The following is a 7,081-nucleotide window of genomic DNA, read 5'->3' as shown; positions in this document are numbered from 1 at the left end:
ATTGCGACGTCATTACGATCTCACTGCGATAATTATGTTCTCACCGCGACCAAACTACTCTTCCACTACGACTATACCAGGCTGTTCATGACCATCGTACGATTCTAGCACGCCCTCGCCGTTTTCATCACGCTCTTTTTACGACCTGGCTACGTTCATACTACGACCATTATTCTCAATGTCATTTTCCCATAAAATATATTAATTCTCTCCAGGTTTGGTTTGTCTGTATGTAATTGGGACTTCTTGTCTATTTTCTCTAACGGCTCAACAATGCTTCTTGATTTCATTTAGATTAGACCGTTGGTTTTCCCGTTTGAATGGTTTTACACACGAATTTTTTCAGGCCTTTTATATCTTGCTGTTCGGTGTAAGCCAAGGCTCCGTGTTGAAGGCCGTATCTTGGCCTATAATTGTTACTTTTAAAATGTGTTACTTGGTTATTGATTGAAAGTTGTCTCATTGACACTCATACCACATCTTCCTATATCTATTGACACATCTGTTTCATATTTGCTATCGTTCACTAAAATATCGTTATTTCAGCTTTATATACCAGCAATAGGTGGTTAGTTAGGTCGGATTGGTCGGTCCGGCATCTCTACTTGATCGAGATTCGTTACTCTCAGAGCTCTATCTGCCTTTACCCTAACACCACGCCATCGTGTTCTATTAGATTTTGGTGGCATGACTGTATTTTTTTTCGCAAAATCTACGTATAAAGAAGAGATAGAAATGAGGAAATGATGCTGTATTGATATGACACACATTGTTGACGTTATTGCTAAGAGCGTAGTAAAATCGCTGTTTAAACGTAGTGTAATCGTAGTAAGAACGTGCTTTAATTACAGTAGAAGCGTGATAAGATCGTGTTGCAATCGGATAACTCGTGGTATGGTGATGATGAGCATAGACAGATCTTGATAAGCGTAGTAAGGTCGCAGAATAAGCGCGGTGAGAAATTTCATCGTAATAACATATCAGAAAATATATGAACTATTCCAGGTATGTGTCAATTAAGGATATATGAACACAGAAATACGTGAGATGTTATACGCTGACAAAATAAGTTTCATTAAACTCTTTCAACCTTACTTTTCGTTATCAATACTTGATCAGTAATTTTAAGGAATTAAGTCCCTAGATATACGTATATAGGTTAAATAAATGACATATGCGAATAAATCTGTATATGTGCCTTGCTTTCTATGTTGCTAATTATCTTTGTTCAGATCAACAATTATAAAGTCTAAATATAACTATATGTCCTCTGTAGAAAGCCGACAATTTTCAACAATCCTTCTCAAAATAATCATATTTATATCCCATATATTTATGAATCTGAAGTCAAACTGAAGGTGTATCAGTCCTGTGATCGCAACTTATCATAAATGCCTTTTATTGGATGATTGTGCAATGTTTTTGGAGGTTTTTTTTCGAACAAAAGGTGGGAATGCAGTATCTTGTTAACTACTACAATGTGTTATGAATACAACATGTTATATTTGTATCTTTGTAATATTTGTATTTAAACAAGTACTTTACTATTTAGGATAATGAAATCAATGAAAACTGGTCACATTATAATGCTTTGCAATGAAACTCATTTGTGTTAAAAGAATAAGATAGAAATACTCAATTATAAATGAAACTTTACAACGCTAATAGCTTATGCAGTATAACATACGTGACATCGTGCAAAGGAGAATATACATCTGATATTTCAATGTTTATAAACACTTAAACATCACATTCAGTGTTAAGGACGTTCTAAATTGTTCGACAGAAGTTGGTCTCTAGGCCATTTGCTTTCAGTTTGCTTTTCAATATAATATAAGTGTTATGCAATGATGTGCGGTTTTTCCAAAAAAGATGTTTGAATACATTGGTTAACCAATTTGCAGCAGTGCAAAATAGTGTTTATTTTCAAATTTGCATTCTTAATTGAAACATGATTTAATACCTCAATATATATCACCATGTTTTGTACTCTATACCCACCGTTCAAGACCCTCATTGGAAGTAAAGGTTGTTCAAACCATCCTGATTGTCGCACGAGATGTAAAGTTTCTATAGTCGGCGTGTCATAGTTAAAAAATGAAGATGACATTTGACCTTGACGGTTTAGATAACTTTGTAAAACAACGTATTTGATGTTTACAATCGTATCATTCACTTCTATCGAGCACGGTTTAGGGTCATACGATCCTTTAAGATAATCACAACGTCTTCATTATACTTTAGAATGACATCTGTTATAGAAACAAAAAAATACAATGCACATCGTATAATGTTACACACGGAAAAATTACTTACAGAATTTGGACAAACAGTCTTCAATTTGTACCATATGAATAGTGCAGAGTCATATCTTTTCCTAATGTTTCCTCATTCATTTAGTATAACGCGACTAGTATTTTCCAATAATCATAATCATAATTTTGGTAATTGATTGAAAGTTGTCTCATTGGCACTCATACCACATCTTCCTATATCTATTGACACATCTGTTTGATATTTGCTATCGTTCACTAAAATATCGTTATTTCAGCTTTATGGACCAGCAATAGGTTGTTAGTTAGGTCGGATTGGTCGGTCCGGCATCTCTATTTGATTAAGATTCGTTACTATCAGAGCTCCATTTGCCTCTACCTTAACACCACGCCATCGTGTTCTATTAGATTTTGTTGGCATAACTGTATTTTTTTCGCGAAATCTACGTATTAATCAGAAATAGAAATGAAGGAATGATTCTGTATTGATATGGAACACATTGTTGACGTTATTGCTAAGAGCGTAGTAAAATCGCGGTTTAAACGTAGTGTAATCGTAGTAAGAACGTGCTTTAATTACAGTAGAAGCGTGATAAGGTCGTGTTGCAATCGGATAACTCGTGGTATGGTGATGATGAGCATAGACAGATCTTGATAAGCGTAGTAAGGTCGCAGAATAACCGCGGTGATAAATTTCATCGTAATAACATATCAGAAAATATATGAACTATTCCAGGTATGTGTCAATTAAGGATATATGAACACAGAAATACGTGAGATGTTATACGCTGACAAAATAAGTTTCATTAAACTCTTTCAACCTTACTTTTCGTTATCAATACTTGATCAGTAATTTTAAGGAATTAAGTCCCTAGATATACGTATATAGGTTAAATAAATGACATATGCGAAATGCTGTATAAATATATTGGTTAATATTATACGAACCAATTTGCAGCAGTGCAAAATGATGATTATTTTCAAATTTGCATCCTTAATTGAAACGTGATTCAATTCCCCAGATTATCTCACCAAGTTTTGCATTCATGTCCAGTGCAGGATGTTTATTCAATATTGTCGACATCGCGATATCTACAATGTAAAACGATATCGTGTAAACATCGTTTACATTGTTTGAACCCTTATATATTGTTTACATCGTTGACATCGTTAACATTGCTATGTATACAATGTAAACACGATAATGATATTGTGTCAACATCGTTTACATTGTTTGAACTCTTATATATTGTTTACATCGTTGACATCGTTAACATCGATATAGTGTCGTGACTGTATTATGACGTCGCCGTTTTCGAGTCCGTCGTAAAAGTTGCTCATTTTTAAGATAGCGAGTCAACTAAAGCAGGAAAATGATAATGAACATATCATGTTTTTACAACTGTTATAATTAAATTAAAAATACGTGTCCATAAGGAAGGGTTTGATTGTATTGGGGTTTACGGAATCCAGAATAATGGATAAATACTGCAGAATAAAAGTCAAAAAAAGAAGAAAAGATTAGAGAATGATGAGGTGCTAAAATATAAAGAATAAAAATATTGGTAAAACAAACTTAATACTAATAAATGAATGACCCTCTATCCAGACCCTTATGATAAAAAAGAACGTATCTATTCAAAACACATAATCAGTGAGAACGTTTGAAATTCATAGCATATTCAATATTATTCAGTACCCTCTAGAACCATTTTCTTGAAAACAAAGTATGTGACATACACTTTTTTTGGAGCGTATTGTCGCGATGCTGTATGTAGGGTTCATGGTATATTTTTTTGGGGGGGAGGGGAAGAGGGATATTAATAGTTCAAGAGTAACAGCATGTTAGCGTACAGCTTCCGGAATCTGTAGTTTTCTGTTCATCCAAGGAGGTTATATGATAACCTTCTTGGTTCATCAGAGTATTGTAAATAAAAACAATGAGTTTGGACTTTCATTATTTTCATATTACATGCAGGAAACGTCATAACTATAGTCTTCTATTCTACATGTATAAATATTTTCGACTCAGCCTGTCGGGTTAATACAAAGCAGGGTCAAAATTAATATCATGTTCAATTCTGAATATTGCATTAAACTTGCCACTGGACGTAAATTATGTTTAATAGTGCTATTTGAAATCGTTATTTATTTTACAGGTGACGATAGAAATTATCAAAGTGTTGTCCATCTTTCCCAAATGTTCCTATGACATCTTACGTCTTTTTTTTTTATTGTTTTTAGGGGGGGGTTGAGCATGGAAATGAGTGATTCGTATCTAGTAATCATGTTTATTAAAATATTAAACGTTAATAAAAGAAAGAACCGTATTAAATTGTACATGTAGCTCATAATTTTGACAATTAAAACATTATTTTGACAATAAAAACAATATTGGCACAAACATAAATTATATTTTGTTGTACTTCTTCAAACTTTCGCTAACGCACTGTAGGACCAGCAAGTTAAACATAAGACCGCTATAGACGTCAAATAATGTGGGAATATCAAACGATATGCCTAGTTCTATATTTTGGTACTATTGATTAACTACAACAATAAAAAGCTTCGCTGAGAGCAGCCTGATACGCCCGCAGATGTTGAAGCATGAACAGTTGGGGCACGTTTGGACACAATATTCTGATACTGTCTGAGATTGGAATGTCATCATCAATTTTTTTTAGATAATATAGGTTTCTGACACAAAATATATGTGGTCGGAGGTCTTAAAAAACTATTGTGCAAAATATGACACCCTCCCCCTTTCCACCCTTCTTAGAATACTTACCCCAAAACTCAATCCCAGCCTTTCCTTTGTGGTATGGAACCTTGTAGTGCATTTTTAGAACGATCCACACACTTAAACACAAGTTATTGTCAAATAGTAAAACTAGCAAAATGCTTGTTTTTTGCCCCTAATTCCTGAAGGTTTGGGGCAATTAAATGCACCCTAAACTCAATTTCAGTCTTTCATTTGTGATATGAAACCTTGTGGTACAATTTCAGAGATATTCATTACTTCTCAATGTCATATTAGAAATTAATGAAAATCTAAATAAAAGGAATTTACATCAACAGAAATAAATAAATCATCAAAATTGTATGATAATTGGTGGAAGCATTTTAGAGTTATCGTACAAAAACTGGAAAATCCCCCCTTTTTTAATGAATAAAACCCCATATCTCGGAAACGTAAAATCGAAAATCTATAAAATTCTAAAGGGAGCTTACATAAATAGATATGACCAATTCACCAAAGTTTTATGAAAACTGCTGAAAGCAATATTTAGTTGTTGTCCGAAAGCGGACAAATCCCCCTTTTATAATGAATAAAACCCTATAACTGAGAAATATAAAATCTAAAATCCATAAAAAACTAAAGGGAGCTCACGTCAATAGATATAAACAATTCACCAAAGTTTTATGTCAATTGGTTAAAGAGTCTGACGTGATGACGACGGACAACGATATACCATAATACGTCCCATAAACGAAGGTATACTAATTTAGCACGTATTATACATTTGGCTTGAAAAGTCTACATCAGTAGAAATATTTAACACACACACGCGTGTTTATGTAGAATTACATGCTAAATAGTAACCAACACATTCATGTTCCGTCTGGTGAAAGAATATTCCACTCATATAGACAAATATTTTGTGATGATGTTTATGTAATATTTGCCACTGAAAGTTTTGCAAAATTCAAGAAAACAATGGAAAAAAACACTAAAAACAAGTTATAATAGTTGAGATGTAGGTTTGTGTTCAGGTTGGTTTGGCAGTAAAGGTACACATACCGTAATATAAGATAAATGTAACAAAAGAATATACATCTGAAGAAAAAGAGGTGCACCCATAGAAAATAGAAACTGCAAACTTACTCTTAATTTCATACGAGCTCAAATTTTAACTGTTACCAGAATGTTTACTCTATTTAACAGTAGCAATTATTATACGTGTGCATGTAAAACAAATTTCGTTGTAGAAGGGTCTAAATACAGCACAAACAACACGATGTAAACATAAAGGTATAGACTCCATATATACAATATAAACACGATGTTGACACAATATAGTCAACATCGCGATGTATACGATGTGAACGATGTAAACAGAAAAGTAGATACTTTATATATATATTTACAATTTAAACACGATGTTGACACAATATTGTCAACATCGCGATGTATACGATGTGAACGATGTAAACAGAAAGGTAGAGACTCTATATATACAATATCAACACGATGTTGACACAATATTGTCAACATCGCGATGTATACGATGTGAACGATGTAAACAGAAAGGTAGAGACTTATATATAAATATACAATATAATCACGATGTTGACACGATATTATCAACATCGCGATGTATACGATGTGAACGATGTAAACATAAAGGTATAGACTCTTATATATACAATATAAACACGATGTTGACACAATATTGTCAACATCGCGATGTATACGATGTGAACGATGTAAACAGAAAGGTAGATACTTTATATATATATTTACAATATAAACACGATGTTGACACAATATTGTCAACATCGCGATGTATACGATGTGAACTATGTAAACAGAAAGGTAGAGACTTTATATATATATATATATATATATATACAACTCGTCTAAACATCAACCCAACAATGTTAGATCTGTAAATTTGCTTTCGCAAATATATATATACAACTCGTCTAAACATCAACCCAACAATGTTAGATCTGTAAATTTGCTTTCGCAAATTTTTGGTTCTTCCCTAGCCGGGATATATATATATATATATACAATATAAACA

Source organism: Mytilus trossulus, chromosome 5, assembly GCF_036588685.1.
Source record: "Mytilus trossulus isolate FHL-02 chromosome 5, PNRI_Mtr1.1.1.hap1, whole genome shotgun sequence".
Lineage (NCBI taxonomy): Eukaryota > Metazoa > Mollusca > Bivalvia > Mytilida > Mytilidae > Mytilus > Mytilus trossulus.
Note: the sequence above shows the minus strand (reverse complement) of the source record.